The sequence below is a fragment of the Scyliorhinus torazame genome, chromosome 9 (genome assembly GCF_047496885.1).
Source record: "Scyliorhinus torazame isolate Kashiwa2021f chromosome 9, sScyTor2.1, whole genome shotgun sequence".
Taxonomy (NCBI): Eukaryota; Metazoa; Chordata; class Chondrichthyes; order Carcharhiniformes; family Scyliorhinidae; genus Scyliorhinus; species Scyliorhinus torazame.
The window spans coordinates 11320855-11337644 of NC_092715.1; the positions used below are offsets into that span (position 1 = coordinate 11320855).

General features: G+C 52.6%; 1 protein-coding gene across 2 annotated transcripts in view; it reads right to left on the minus strand.

The window, feature by feature from the left end:
* LOC140429063 (growth hormone receptor-like) overlaps positions 1 to 8563 on the minus strand; it is a 470486-nt gene extending 461923 nt beyond the window's left edge. The window contains exon 1 of one of the 2 annotated variants that reach the window (XM_072515603.1): positions 8545 to 8563. The gene's annotated coding sequence lies outside the window, so the exon portion shown is untranslated. Of the gene's footprint in view, positions 1 to 7286; positions 7667 to 8544 lie in introns of those variants that run through there. The other variant, XM_072515601.1, reaches the window with a different exon arrangement.
* Positions 8564 to 16790: the final 8227 nt, after the last annotated feature.

Genomic DNA, 16790 nt, shown 5'->3' on the forward strand with positions numbered 1-16790 from the left:
GGCCATTCAAATAATATTGTCCCGAGAGAGCGCAGAGTGAAGAGTACAGGAGCTACAGGGAATGGAAGTGCATGCCTTGGGGCGCAACCCCTTCCGTCCGAAAACGTCCCCCCGCACTCCTGCGGTATCTCGGGCGAGGCGACTTCCGGACCGACGCCAGTGGCCGTCGGACATTCTTCCCCGAAGGGAGCCTTCTCCAGAGCCAATGGATGAGGAGCCATGTCCGTGTCAGACTTGTAGGCGCCGACCCCGTCGCGGACGCCGGTCCTGGGGGCGCCAGAGGCGCCGTCATTCCGACCGAAACTGGGACCAGCCCAGGGGCCGTACCTTCCATGTGGATGAACCTGCGGCGACTACTCCTGAAGACGTGGAGACGGAGGACGACTGCCTGCAGCTGCATTGTGCGGTAGCTCCCCGTGTGGCCCCCATTAAGGTGACAGTACGGGTCAATGGTCACCCGCTTGAGATGGAGTTGGACACTGGCGCAGCAGTCTCCGTGATCGCCCAGAGGACATTCGACCGCATCAAGCAGGGTATACAGACCCTTACATTAACCGACTCACAGGCCAGGTTGGCCACCTACACGGGGGAACCACTGGACATTGCAGGAACTACAATGACCCCTGTTGTCTATGGACGCCAGGTGGGGCGTTTCCCACTTATCGTGGTGCGCGGCCATGGGCACAGCCTGTTGGGTCGGGACTGGTTGCGCCATTTGCGGTTGCAATGGCAGCACATCCTCCAAACAGTTTCTGAAGGGTTGACTGAGGTGCTAGGACGATACCCAGATGTATTCCAGCCTGGTTTGGGGAAAATAAAAGGGGCCGTAGCCCGTATCCAAGTCGAACCAGGAGCCACGCCGCGCTATTTCCGGGCGCGCCCGGTGCCTTACGCCTTGCTCGAGAAGGTAGAAGGGGAGCTCACTCGTTTGGAGAGTTTGGGTATTATCAGGCCCGTCCGTTTTGCTGACTGGGCAGCACCAATTGTACCTGTAATGAAGCCAGATGCCACAGTTCGCTTGTGTGGCGACTATAAACTTACAGTGAATACGGCTTCCCGACTTGACCGATATCCAATGCCTCGCACCAAGGATCTCTACGCGAAGCTTGCAGGCGGACTCTCCTTCACAAAATTAGATATGAGTCACGCCTACCTGCAGTTGGAGCTGGACCTTGCCTCCCGACCATATGTAACGATTAATACACACCGGGGCCTGTATGAATATACACGGTTGCCCTTTGGAGTATCCTCTGCCTGCGTTATTTTTCAACGTGTTATGGAGGGCATTTTGAGAGGTTTACCACGTGTGGCTGTCTACTTAGATGACGTTTTGATTACAGGGACGTCGGAGCAGGAACATTTGGAAAATCTGGAGGCTGTCCTTAGACTTTTTCGGAGGCTGGAGTCCGTTTACGTCGCACAAAGTGCGTATTTCAGGCAAAGGAAGTAGTCTACCTAGGTTATCGGGTGGACCGCGAAGGTTTGCACCCCGTCGCAGAGAAGGTGCGTGCGATTCAACATGCCCCCACCCCGATTGACACTTCGCATCTTTGTTCTTTTCTCGGTCTCGTAAACTATTACGGGAAGTTCCTCCCCAATCTGGCAACTACGCTGGCCCCTTTGCACCTGCTGCTAAAGAAAAATCACACTTGGGTTTGGGGTCAGCCGCAAGAAACCGCTTTCCGGAGGGTAAAGCAACAATTGTCGTTGTCTGGGTTACTAACCCACTATGATCCTGGAAAGCCTTTGCTTGTCACATGTGATGCATCCCCGTATGGTATTGGGGCCGTCCTGTCCCACAAGATGGAGAACGGGGCCGAGCGACCGATAGCTTTCGCCTCCCGCACATTGACTGCAGCGGAGAAAAAGTACGCGCAGGTCAAGAAGGAGGGCCTGGCAGTGGTTTTTGCGGTGAAACGCTTCCACCAGTACGTGTATGGCCGCCATTTCACTATCGTGACTGATCATAAGCCTCTGCTGGGACTTTTCAGAGAGGATAAGCCAATACCGCCCATTGCTTCCGCATGGATCCAGCGCTGGGCTTTGTTGCTCGCTGCATACGAGTATTCTCTGGAGCACAAACCAGGAACGCAGATAGCAAATGCCGACGCACTGAGCCGATTGCCTTTATCGACCGGCCCCATGTCGACCCCCCACGACCGGTGAGGTGGTTGCAACCCTAAATTTTATGGACACCTTGCCTGTCACGGCATCACAGATCCGTGCGTGAGTGGACCCAGACGGAGCCAGTCCTGTCAAAGGTTCGGCACATAGCCCTGTATGGTGGGCAGCATAGACAGCTCCCAGGCGAGTTGCGGGCATTTTCCTCCAAGCTGTCAGAATTCAGCGTGGAAGACGGCATCCTCTTGTGGGGGACGCGTGTGATTGTCCCGGAAAAAGGCCAGGAGCTGATACTAAGAGACTTGCACAATGGGCATCCAGGTGTGACCAAAATGAAAATGTTGGCCCGGAGTTATGTCTGGTGACCAGGCCTCGACACCGACATTGAGAAGGTGGCCCAAAACTGCTCCATTTGCTAGGAGCATCAGAAGCTTCCGTCGGCCGCGCCCCTACATCACTGGGAATGGCCAGGGCGGCCTTGGGCACGCTTGCATGCAGAATTCACAGGCCCTTTTCAAGGATCCATGTTCCTTCTACTAATTGACGCCCAGTCCAAATGGCTAATGGTGCATAAGATGCAGGGGACAACGTCCTGCGCAACAATTGAAAAGATGCATTTGTCTTTTAGTACGCATGGCCTCCCCGAGGTGCTGGTCACGGATAACGGCACTCCATTCACGAGTGAGGAGTTTGCGAGGTTCATGAAGATGAACGGCATATGCCATATCCGCACTGCCCCTTACCACCTAGCTTCAAATGGGTTGGCATTCAAAAGAGGCCTAAAGAAGCAGTCTTCCAGATCAATGGACACGAGACTGGCTTGCTTTTTGTTTACGTATAGGACCACCCCCCATGCGGTGACTGGGGTAGCTCCCACAGAACTCCTAATGGGCCGGAGACTTTGCACCCGCCTTAGTATGGTTTTCCCGGACATTGGCGCAAAAGTACGCCGCACACAAGAACGGCAGGGACCGGGATTGTCTCAGCATCGTCCGATTCGGCAATTTGCGCCCGGTGACCCAGTGTTCGTTCGGAATTTTGCTGGTGGTGCCCAGTGGGTTCCTGGCGTAATCTTTCGCTAAACGGGCCCAATATCTTACCAGGTGCAAGCCCAGGGTCGTCTCCAGCGCAAACATGTAGACCACGTTCGGTCCAGAAAACTATCCCCTCAAAAGATTCCCCGCCCCCGGAGCTCATTTCTACAGCCACAGAGACCAGCGACAAGGGAAGGTAGTCCTCACAATCTTCCACTGGTGCCTCACTCGAAGCCTGCGCAGGTCGTTACGGAACCGAATGGAGATAGAGACGCTGACATGACGGAGGCAGCAGACTCTGACTCCGAGATGGAGACACAGGACGCATCAGAGGGGGAATCCTCGGGTCCACGGGCCGTGGATGTACAACCGTTATGCCGTTCATCACGGAAGCGCCGGTCTCCGTCTCGTTACACGCCGCCTGATCCAGCGCCGCGTGCAAATGGTGTCCGGCCTGCGGCCAAACGAGTCCGACGCCCTCCTTCGCCAGGGTCCTCGGTGGATTCCTTGGACTTAGGGGGGAAGGGATGTTATAACCTGCCTACTTACCATTGGCTGGGGACTAATGTCAATCCCACAATCCTGTGGGAGTATGAGCTTCCCCAATGAGGGGGGCGGAGAAACCATTAGTAAACTCCTAGTATAAATAAAGCTGGCCAGTTTGGAACCAGCAGGAAGGAGGGAGCAGCAAGGGAAGTTGCTGCTGCTGTTATATATATATGTTATTGTAAATAAATGTTATTACCTTGTATCCTTAAAACTCGTGCTGGATTCTTCGTGGCCCTTACAAAAGATGTGCACTTGCGATGTCAAGGAATACAAGGTGAAGTGTTGGAAAATGGGATTGGGATAGCTAGGCGGTTGTTTTTGACCGCTGGTCCAGACGCGATTGGCCGAAGGGCCTGTTTATCTGTGACTCAATAGCATTACCATCAGACTATAAGACGTAGGAGCAGGATTAGGCCACTCGGCCCATCGAGTCTGCTCCGCCATTCAATCCTGGCTGATATGTTTCTCATCCCCATTCTCCTGCCTTCTCCCCATAACCCCCGATCCCATTATTGATCAAGAACCTATCTATCTCTGTCTTAAAGACACTCAGTGATTTGGCCTCCACAGCCTTCTGCGGCAAAGAGTTCCACAGATTCACCACCCTCTGGCTGAAGAAAGTCCTCCTCATCTCTGTTTTAAAGGATCGTCCCTTTAGTCTGAGATGGTGTCCTCTGCTTCTAGTTTTTCCTACAAGTGGAAACATCCTCCCCACGTCCACTCTATTGCTGAATCTCCCACCATTAACATCCCGGGGGTTACCATGGAACAGGAACTGAACAGGACCAGCCAGATTTAAATACTGTGGCGACAAAGGCAGATCACAATCGGTAAAAATAATTCAGCCCTCGACTCCCTGGAGCCTGTCCACTGTGAACAGGCGCAAGCCTGTACTCTCCACTTGCCTGGACGGGTCCAGCTCCAACAACACTCAAGACACTCAGCACCATCCAGGACAGAGCAGTCCTGCTGGATTGGTACTCCATCCACCACTGTTGCACCTGCCTGCAAGGTGCATCATCTACAAGGCAACGCTGCAAAATCCACCAAGGTACCTTCGACAGTACCTTCCAAACCCATAATAATAATCTTTATTACTGTCACAAGTAGGCTTACATTAACACTGCAATGAACTTACTGTGAAAATCCCCTCGTCACCACACTCCGGCGCCTGTTCGGGTACACAGAGGGAGAATTCAGAATGTCCAATTCACCGAACAGCACGTCTTTCGGGACTTGTGGGAGGAAACCGGAGCGCCCGGAGGAAACCCACGCAGACACGGGGAGAGCGTGCAGACTCCGCACAGACAGTGACCCAAGCCGGGAATAGAACCCGAGTCCCTGGCGTTGTGAAGCAACAGTGCTAACCACTGTGCTACCGTGCCGTCCATGGACCTATTCCGTCATTCCCTCACTGTCACTGGGTCACAATCCTGGAACTTGCTAACGGCACCGTGGATTTAGATATATTCCATCGTCACAGTTCAAGAAAGCAGCACATCACCACCCCGAGGACAAATGAGAGGTGGGCAATAAACACGGTGTATTGCGAGTGATACTCGCACCCCATGGGAGAATTTAAATACAGCTCCACGCCTTCACTATTCTCTTGGCGTAGGGTGTATCTGCATTTTAATATTGGTGGTTTAAAATTCACTTCGAAATTCCACTTAACTTGCAAAGGTATTGCCCCCTCCAACCCGAAAATAAACTTTACACCTGCCACTGAATCCAACTTCCTTCAACTCTGAAACATGGTTCCAGATACCAGCTCCTCAATCATCGCCTCGCCTAACACACCCTCTCGAGCGCAGACCCCCAACGCCACCCTCCCTCCCGGAACGAGAGCGGGCTGGCTGCTGGATACCACCACTCATTGTGCATCCAGACGGGTTGGCAAATATCACCCCCACGTTCAGCAGCTCGTCAATCAATCTTGCCCACTCCCCCCCCCTCCACTCTAGCCACGTCCTCCTCACTCTTCCCTCCCCCCCTTGCTTGATCCTCCATCCTCCCACTTCAGCCCCTCCCCTACGCCTACCCCTCCACACCCCCACAACTTTCTCCGCTCTCTCTGCGGTGCAGAAGTAGGTCATTCAGCCCATCTACACCCTCCCTCTGAAAGCGCACCCTACCTAGGCTCCCCTCCCTCTCCCCGTAACCCCACCTAACCTGCACATCTTTGCACAGGAGTGTGCAAGTTTTAACATTGCAGCCATCTATGGACCTTGCATCTGTTCACCACTAACACTGTCCCCTCTTCTAAATCTCCCCACATATTGCCGCAGTCTGACCCTCTCTCTCCCCCTCCCGCACGCACCACTCCATTTCCCGCCAACAACCCCCCCCCCGACCCCCTCCCATTCCCCTCACTGTCCACCTCACTCTCCCCCTTTTCGCAACCTCCATCTCTCCATCCTCACTATCTCTTCCACCACCTCCTTCCTCACTCACTTTCCCCTCCACTACCCCACTCCTTTCAATCCCCCTCACTCTGCTCCCCTCCCCACCCAGGCCCTCAATTCCCCTCCCCCCCCTCTAACCACACCTTCCCCCTCACTCTGCTCCCCTCCCCACCCAGGCTCCCAATTCCCCTCCCCCCTTTAACCATTCCCTTCCCCTCACTCTGCTCCCCCCCCCACCCACCCAGACCCTCAATTCCCCTCTCCCACCCTCTAACCACTCCCTCCCGCTCAGTCTGGTCCCTCCGTCCGCCCCCTTCCTCACTCACACGCTCCCCCGCATTCACATACTATACCCCTCCCTCCCTCCTCATGCCTCGCCCCTCCTCTCACCCTCCCTCTGCCTCCTGCCATCCCCCTCATTCCTCGCGCACTCACTCACTCCTCCGCCTCCTTCCCAATTCTTATCTCCCTCCGTTCTCGCCCTCACTCTCACCCCGACCCCACCTCATTCTCCCTCTAACTCTTCCTTTCTTCCACCCCCTCTCATTCTCCCTCTCTTCAGAATCACTTTCCCCCTCCTCCCCCTCCCTCCCTCCCTCAGGAGGGAGGGGGTGAGGGAGGGAGGGAGGGGGAGGGGGAGGGAGGGGGTGAGGGAAGGGGAGGGAGGGGGTGAGGGAGGGGGTTGGAGGGAGGGGGTGAGGGAGGGAGGGTGAAGGGGCGTGGGGGGTGGGGTAGGGGGGGGGGGTTGCCCTCAGACACTGGTTACAATTTTGAACAAACCAGAAGCTTTCTGACTCTTTAAACTGTTTGAAATGAGCCCCGGGTGGGGGTTACACTGGGGGGCAATGTAGGGGTGTCTATGACCCTCTCTGTCTCCCTCTCGGTGTCCCCCCTGTCTCCCTCTCTGTCTCCCTCTCTGTCTCCTTGCCTGTGTCCCTCTCTGTGCCCCTGTCTGTCTCCCTCTGTGTCCCCCCCTGTCTCCCTCTCTGTCTCCCTGTCTGTCTCCCTCTCTGTCTCCTTGTCTGTGTCCCTCTCTGTCTCCCTGTCTGTCTCCCTCTCTGTCTCCTTGTCTGTGTCCCTCTCTGTCTCCCTCTCTGTCTCCTTGTCTGTGACCCTCTCTGTCTCCCTGTCTGTCTCCCTCTGTGTCGTCCCCCCCCCCCCCCCCTGTTTCCCTCACCTGGTGTTGCTCTCCGCCGGGCTGGGGGTCTCTGCGCCGGGCTGGGGGTCTCTCCGCCGGGCTGGGGGTCTCTCCGCCGGGCTGGGGGTCTCTGCGCCGGGCTGGGGGTCTCTCCGCCGCCGCCGCTGCCCCGCTCCGGGCGCCTGGAAGCGGCTCCGCGGTCACGGAGACTCCGAGCTCTCCCCGCGGAGCTGCTGAGCCGCCCCTGGCCACAGCCTGTCCCCGGCTGCCCGCTCCATGGGGCTGGGGGTCCCGGGCTGGGGGTCCCGGGCTGGGCTGGGGGGTCCCGGGCTGGGGATGGGGGGGCTGCACCCTCTCCCCGTCTCTCTCCTCCAGCCGGAGCCAAATCTGAAACTTCACATCAGCCCAGCCTGCAGTACTGAGCGGTGCAAATGCGCCCTCTGTAAACCTGCCCAGCTCCTGCAAACAGCAAACCTCCCTGCCACCCACTGCCGGCACAGCCTCAATAACCCCCCTCCCTCAGTCATCAGCAACCCACACAGCATGGTCTTCACAAAGCAGCAATCCCCTCTCACTCACACAAGTCACTGAAGCTTCTGTGAAGGAGGTTTAACACCAAGTTGGACAGACTGGAGATGTGTGTGTGTCAGAAACCTCCTGCTGAGCTTGTCACCTCCACGATCCAGAAACACCCCACCCCCTCTTCCAAGAGGGTACAGGCCCCTGTTACTCCCATCAGCAATTAACCTGACCCCCAGTACATCAGGAACTGTGCAGCATTCAACCACAACAAAAAAATATTAACCACCCCCCCTCCCTGAGACAAATTGCGAATCTGACACTGAAGAATGAAATGAAAATCGCTTATTGTCACAAGTAGGCTTCAAATGAAGTTACTGTGAAAAGCCCCTAGTCGCCACATTCCGGCGCCTGTTCGGGGAGGCTGGTATGGGAATTGAACCGTGCTGCTGGCCTGCCTTGGTCTGCTTTAAAAGCCAGCGATTTAGCCCCGTGCTAAACCAGCCCACTGACAATAGTTGGTGCAACTATTGGACTGGACACAGGTCAGAGTAGCTGAAATTCACTCACCCACTCACTGCACCAGACTGTTTTCAACAAACATTAATGCAGAAGGTCAGCGATGCCTTTACTGGGGGCGGGGGGGGGGGGGGGGGGGTGGGGGGGGGAGACAGATAACGTGCTGAGTCACTTTTCTGCTCGCCTGCGAATACATGTAACTCGAATCACCGCACTCGATCCCAGCTCACACCCAACTGCATCGACCACTGACACTCACCTGTACTCCTGTCGTCCCAATGTTATTAACCGTCTTCTTTCTGGCCTCATAATGGCAGCATGGGGCTGATGTGATACATGTCTCCAGTGCTTTCCACTCTGATTGGTTGAGATAAAAGTTGGAAACTGCCCTCCAGGCCCGGCGTTAACTCTTGCCAGAAACAGATAAAAGTTACATCAGAGAATCACTCCATGTGCCTGCCCCATTCTCAGTGTCTGCCCTTTTCACACACCGACTGTTGAAACGAAATGAAAAGAAAATCGAATATTGTCACAAGTAGGCTCCAAATGAAGTTACTGTGAAAAGCCCCTAGTCGCCACATTCCGGCGCCTGCTCGGGGATCCGATTCACAGTCCACCCCGCCCCCCCCATCCCCCACCCTGTGTCCACATTCCTTCACCCACTTCACTCAGATCTGGGTATTGACACTTTCTCCCTCAATCACTGACTCGCAAAGTGAATCCCACATCCTCGCGACTCTGTGAGGAATTTCCGCCTGCCCACTGTTCGGGATCTCTCCCGTGTATCTCTGTCCCAGATCGCACAGGAAATGGACACAGTCTGTTTCCACACACTCACCCAGTCCTTCAGAATTTTAAAAATTTCTATGAAGCACCCCAGAATGCAACTTGACGTACGTAGACAACTTGAATCCTATTGCACCGTTTGTAGTGACGGTTTTGAAATGTTTGTAATATTTCTTCGACTGTATTGAAACACTTCAGGATGTGTAGAGCAGTGTTTTTCAAATCTTTCCCCCCCCCCAGGATCCACTTTTGTCACAAAGGCCGACCTTTGTGACACACACCCCATTCGCTTACCTGTAATGTGAAAGGAGAGCGTACCTGACCCTCACAATCTCACTCTAGTGAGGTTCACAGGAGGAGAAGGCCATGCGCATATCAGGTGCAGACCTCAGCCTGTTCCTTTGTGCCGCCTTCATCTTTGAGACAACGGAAAATCCAATCACACACATGTGGGTCGTCGTGAAGGGCAATAGCAACAAAATGCTTGTTTTACTCAACACTGGATACGTTTGGGAGCTGCTACTCCAGAATGCCGACAGCCTCATGGGCTGTTGGTGTGTTTATAATGTGGTTCACAGGTCAGGTACAACAGCGTATAGTCTTTTCATTTGGAGCAGGTCTAAGTTCATAACTGACTCTGGCATTTCCACCTCAAAAGGAATTTTTCACCCACCATTTCTCTTTCAAAATCTGAAACTTTTCCTTTCATCTGCCAGGACTTCCCGGCACATAACACACACGGGCTTTGCATCCTTTTGGCAAGGCACATTGACAAAACCATTCTTCAAGAAATCATCTTTAATAATAATTAATCTTAATAATCTTTATTAGTGTCACAAGCAGGCTGACACTGACACTGCAATGAAGTTACTGTGAAAAGCCCCTAGTCGCCACATTCCGGCGCCTGTTCGGGTACACGGAGGGAGAATTCAGAATGCGCAATTCACCTAACAAGCACGTCTTTCGGGACTTGTGGGAGGAAACCGGAGCACCCGGAGGAAACCCACGCAGACACAGGAGAATGTGCAGACTCCGCACAGACAGTGACCCAAGCCAGGAATCGAACCCGGGCCCCTGGCGCTGTGAAGCGACAGTACTGACCCGCTGTGCTACCATTATACTGCTTTGTTCCCGAGTTAAGTTTCTCCTTTGTAGACTGTTAACCAGAGGCCCTGGAGCTCTGTACAGAGCCAACACTAGCACTGCTCTGTCCTGCCCTGGACTCTCCTGAGCAGCTTGCTCCAGTTGGTTCAGATGCGAGAGCTTGGCCAGTAGGTACGCTGCCTATTTGTGTCTCTAGCCGTCTCTTCCTTGTAACAGAACGACTCATCTTCACAGTCCTCTTGCCTTGCTTGCTAGCAGCTAGAAAATTGAAGACGCTCTATATGATTTGGCACCAAAAGCACGTATTAACAGGGTGCCTGACATCTAGTATACATGCAGGGTGCATGACCTGCTCACTGGCTGCTTATGGTTAGAAAGTTGCACATCGCCTCATTTTGTTGTCATTTAAAAGCTGGTAGTGGCCTTTGGGCCATACGATCGCTCTGTAACCATCCTGACACCCACCCGCTGCCTACCGTGATGCACACGGTGTATAGAGCCTAAATATTACTGTATTTTGTATGATGGCTACTTTGAAATAATTGTAATGTTCTTTCAAATATTTTACAAATAAAATCTATTTTTGCAAAAACATGAAACATTTCTATTTTATCACCCTCATTATCAATCTATGCAATTTAGCAAAAAGCATAAAAAACAGTGTTGTATCTGTCCAATTCAGATACTTTGACCAGTTCATTTACTGAAAGGTTTAACCTAGATGTCTTTACTAGCGAGGACAAGAAAGGACAGACACAAAAACAAGTCCAACAATCTTTATTAAGTAAGTTAACCCGGAAATGAACCCAATATATGTACAAGAAACACCCAAGATTTGGTTAAACTCCTCGCAAAGACGGTCTGGTTGGAGAGTCGGTCAGGTTCCTGAGTCCCTCTGGTCCGTCGTCACGAAGGTGGGTCTCGCTGGCAGCTTCTTCCTTCCTTCCTTCTCTGGTCAGTCTTGGGATGGTCACGGTCACCTCCTACATCGGGTCTTCGCTCTCGATGTGCCTCCAGTGTCTATTTTATTCCTTGGTGCCGTTTGGGCTGAAATATGGCCCAATGGATTACCACAACAGATAGTAAACGTTTCTCTCGGTATGTACAAAGGAAGTCTTTGGCTAAAATAAACGTGGGTCCATTATTTGGATTTGGGTTTATTGTCACCTGTACAGTGAAAAGTATTGTTCTGCATACAGTCCCGACAGATCGTTCCACACATGAAAAACATAGAATGTACGATAGTACATACATAGTAATGTAAATACATAGACACAGGCATCGGGTGAAGCATACGGAGTGTAGTGAGACTCAGTAGGGAAGATGTGTGAAGAGATCAGATCAGTCCATAAGAGGGTCTTTCAGGAGTCTGGTAACAGCGGGGAAGAAGCTGTTTTTGAATCTCTTAGTGCGTGTATCTCCTGCCCGATAGAAGAGGTTGGGAGAGAGAATAACCCGGGTGGAAGGAGCCAGAGTGAGGAAAATTATTAATGGGAAATAAAGAAATGGCAAAGAAGCAAAGTGATTATTTTGTGTCTGTTTTCACGAAAGAAGATACAAAAAATGGATTTAGAGATCCAAGAGACGAGGGAGAATGCAGAGTTGAAGGAAATTAGTGTAAGAAAGAAGGTTGTATTGGAGAAATTAATGGGACTGAAAGCTGATAAGACCCTGGAACCTGATATTATGCATCCCAGAGTGTTGAAAGAGGTTGCTATAGAGATAGTAAGAAGTCTTACAACACCAGGTTAAAGTCCAACAGGTTTATTTGGAATCACTAGCTTCCTCAGGTAAGCTAGTGATTTCAAATAAACCTGTTGGACTTTTTTTTTTAAATAATATTTTATTGAAAATTTTTGGTCAACCAACACAGTACATTGTGTATCCTTTACACAACATTATAACAATACAGATAATAATGACCTTTTTTATTTAAACAAGAACAAAAAAAAACAACAACAAATAAATAAATATTAAATAACAAAAATAAAAACTAGCCCTAATTGGCAACTGCCTTGTCTCAGGCCACCCCCCCCCCCCCCCCCCATCCCTCCCCCCCCCCCCCCCCCCCCCAAGTCCTGGGCTGCTGCTGCTGCCTTCTTTTTTCCCCCATCTATCTTTCCGCAAGATATTCGACGAACGGTTGCCACCGCCTAGTAAACCCTTGAGCCGACCCCCTTAGGACGAACTTAATCCGCTCTAACTTTATGAACCCCGCCATATCATTTATCCAGGTCTCCACCCCCGGGGGCTTGGCTTCTTTCCACATTAGCAATATCCTGCGCCGGGCTACTAGGGACGCAAAGGCCAAAACATCGGCCTCTCTCGCCTCCTGCACTCCCGGCTCTTGTGCAACCCCAAATATAGCCAACCCCCAGCTTGGTTCGACCCGGACTCCTACTACTTTCGAAAGCACCTTTGTCACCCCCGTCCAAAACCCCTGTAGTGCCGGGCATGACCAAAACATATGGGTATGATTCGCTGGGCTTCTCGAGCACCTCGCACACCTATCCTCCACCCCAAAAAATTTACTGAGCCGTGTTCCAGTCATATGTGCCCTGTGTAGTACCTTAAACTGAATCAGGCTTAGCCTGGCGCACGAGGACGACGAGTTTACCCTGTTTAGGGCATCTGCCCACAGCCCCTCCTCGATCTCCTCCCCTAGCTCTTCTTCCCATTTCCCTTTTAGTTCGTCCACCATAGTCTCCCCTTCATCCCTCATTTCCCTATATATATCCGACACCTTACCGTCCCCCACCCATTTCTTTGAGATGACTCTGTCCTGCACCTCTTGTGTCGGGAGCTGCGGGAATTCCCTCACCTGTTGCCTCGCAAAAGCCCTCAATTGCATGTACCTGAATGCATTCCCTTGGGGCAACCCATATTTCTCGGTCAGCGCTCCCAGACTCGCGAACTTCCCATCCACAAATAGATCTTTCAATTGCGTTATACCTGCTCTTTGCCACATTCCATATCCCCCATCCATTCCCCCCGGGGCAAACCTATGGTTGTTTCTTATCGGGGACCCCCCCAATGCTCCGGTCTTTCCCCTATGTCGTCTCCACTGTCCCCAAATCTTCAGTGTAGCTACCACCACCGGACTCGTGGTATAGTTCCTTGGTGAGAACGGCAATGGGGCTGTCACCATAGCCTGCAGGCTGGTCCCCCTACAGGACGCCCTCTCTAATCTCTTCCACGCCGCTCCTTCCTCCTCTCCCATCCACTTACTCACCATTGAAATATTAGCGGCCCAATAATACTCACTTAGGCTCGGTAGTGCCAGCCCCCCCTATCCCTACTACGCTGTAAGAATCCCTTCCTCACTCTCGGAGTCTTCCCGGCCCAAACAAAACCCATGATACTCTTTTCTATCCTTTTGAAAAAAGCCTTCGTGATCACCACCGGGAGGCACTGAAACACAAAGAGGAATCTCGGGAGGACCACCATCTTAACCGCCTGCACCCTCCCTGCCATTGACAATGCTACCATATCCCATCTCTTGAAATCTTCCTCCATCTGTTCCACCAACCGCGTCAAATTTAGCCTGTGCAATGTGCCCCAATTCTTAGCTATCTGGATCCCCAGGTAACGAAAGTCTCTTGTTACCTTCCTCAACGGTAGGTCTTCTATTTCTCTACTCTGCTCCCCTGGATGCACCACAAACAGCTCACTCTACCCATGTTCAATTTATACCCTGGAAAATCCCCAAACTCCCCAAGTATCCGCATTATTTCTGGCATCCCCTCCGCTGGATCCGCCACATATAGTAGCAGATCATCCGCATATAAAGATACCCGGTGTTCTTCTCCTCCCCTAAGTATTCCCCTCCATCTCTTGGAACCTCTCAGCGCTATCGCCAGGGGCTCAATCGCCAGTGAAAACAGTAATGGGGACAGAGGACATCCCTGCCTTGTCCCTCTATGGAGCTGAAAATATGCCGATCCCCGTCCATTCGTGACCACACTCGCCACTGGGGCCCTATACAACAGCTGCACCCATCTAACATACCCCTCTCCAAACCCAAATCTCCTCAACACCTCCCACAGATAATCCCATTCCACTCTATCAAATGCTTTCTCGGCATCCATCGCCACTACTATCTCCGTTTCACCCTCTGGTGGGGCCATCATCATTACCCCTAACAGCCTCCGTATATTCGTGTTCAGCTGTCTCCCCTTCACAAACCCAGTTTGGTCCTCATGAACCACCCCCGGGACACATTCCTCTATTCTCATTGCCATTACCTTGGCCAGGACCTTGGCATCCACATTGAGGAGGGAAATTGGTCTGTAGGACCCGCATTGTAGCGGATCCTTTTCCTTCTTTAAGAGAAGCGATATCGTTGCTTCTGACATAGTCGGGGGCAGTTGTCCCCTTTCCTTTGCCTCGTTAAAGGTCCTCGTCAGTAGCGGGGCGAGCAAGTCCAAATATTTTCTGTAAAATTCAACTGGGAATCCGTCCGGTCCCGGGGCCTTTCCCGTCTGCATGTTCCTAATTCCTTTCACCACTTCTTCTACCGTGATCTGTGCTCCCAGTCCCACCCTTTGCTGCTCTTCCACCTTGGGAATTTCCAGCCGATCCAAAAAATCCATCATTCTCTCCCTCCCATCCGGGGGTTGAGCTTCATACAATTTTTTATAAAATGTCTTGAACACTTCATTCACTCTCTCCGCTCCCCGCTCCGTCTCTCCTTCCTCGTCCCTCACCCCCCCTATTTCCCTCGCTGCTCCCCTTTTCCTCAATTGGTGTGCCAGCAATCTGCTCGCCTTCTCTCCATATTCATACTGTACACCCTGCGCCTTCCTCCATTGTGCCTCTGCAGTGCCTGTAGTCAGCAAGTCAAATTCCACATGCAGCCTTTGCCTTTCCCTGTACAGTCCCTCCTCCGGTGCTTCCGCATATTGTCTGTCCACCCTCAAAAGTTCTTGCAGCAACCGCTCCCGTTCCTTACTCTCCTGCTTCCCTTTATGTGTCCTTATTGATATCAGCTCCCCCCTAACCACCGCCTTCAACGCCTCCCAGACCACTCCCACCTGAACCTCCCCATTGTCATTGAGTTCCAAGTACTTTTCAATGCATCCCCTCACCCTTAGGCACACCCCCTCATCCGCCATTAGTCCCATGTCCATTCTCCAGGGTGGGCGCCCTCTTGTTTCCTCCCCTATCTCCAAGTCTACCCAGTGTGGGGCATGATCCGAAATGGCTATAGCCGTATATTCCGTTCCCCTCACCCTCGGGATCAATGCCCTACCCAACACAAAAAAGTCTATGCGTGAATAGACTTTATGGACATAGGAGAAAAACGAGAACTCCTTACTCCTAGGTCTACTGAATCTCCACGGGTCCACCCCTCCCATCTGCTCCATAAAATCCTTAAGCACCTTGGCTGCTGCCGGCCTCCTACCAGTCCTGGACTTCGACCTATCCAGCCTTGGTTCCAACACCGTGTTAAAGTCTCCCCCCATTATCAGCTTTCCGGTCTCTAGGTCTGGGATGCGTCCTAGCATTCGCCTCATAAAGTTGGCATCGTCCCAGTTCGGGGCATACACGTTTACCAAAACCACCATCTCTCCCTGTAATTTGCCACTCACCATCACGTATCTGCCCCCGTTATCCGCCACTATAGTCTTTGCCTCGAACATTACCCGCTTCCCCACTAATATAGCCACCCCCCTGTTTTTCGCATCCAGCCCCGAATGGAACACCTGCCCCACCCATCCTTTGCGCAACCTAACCTGGTCTATCAGTTTCAGGTGCGTTTCCTGTAACATAACCACATCTGCTTTAAGTTTCTTAAGGTGTGCGAGTACTCGTGCCCTCTTTATCGGCCCGTTAAGCCCCCTCACGTTCCACGTGATCAGCCGAGTTGGGGGGCTTCCCACCCCCCCCCCCCCCCCCCCCCCCCCTTGCCGGTTAGCCATCATCTTTTTCCAGCTTCTCACCCAGTTCCCACGCAGCTGTATCTCTCCCAGACGGTGCCCCCCCGCCCATCCTTTCCCGTACCCACTCCCCCCTTTCCCCAGCAGCAGCAACCCAGTAATTCCCCCCTCCCCCCCCCCCCCCGCTAGACCCCCCGCTAGCGTAATTACTCCCCCCATGTTGCTCCCAGAGGTCAGCAAACTCTGGCTGACCTCGGCTTCCCCCCGTGATCATGGCTCGCACCGTGCGACGCCCCCTCCTTCCTGCTTCTCTATTCCCGCCATAATTATCATAGCGCGGGAACCAAGCCCGCGCCTCTCCCTCGGCCCCGCCTCCCATGGCCAACGCCCCATCTCCTCTCCCTCCCCACCTCCCCCCATCACCACCTATGGGAGAAAGAAAAGTTACCATACCGCAGGATTAAAACATAAAACCCCTCTTCACCCCCCCCCATTCGCCCCACCACTTTGTCCAAACGTTCATTTTCATAATCCAATCATTCCAATTTTTCTTCTACAATAAAAGTCCACGCTTCATCCGCCGTCTCAAAGTAGTGGTGCCTCCCTTGATATGTGACCCACAGTCTTGCCGGTTGCAGCATTCCAAATTTTATCTTCTTTTTGTGAAGTACCGCTTTGGCCCGATTAAAGCTCGCCCTCCTTCTCGCCACCTCCGCACTCCAATCTTGATAGACGC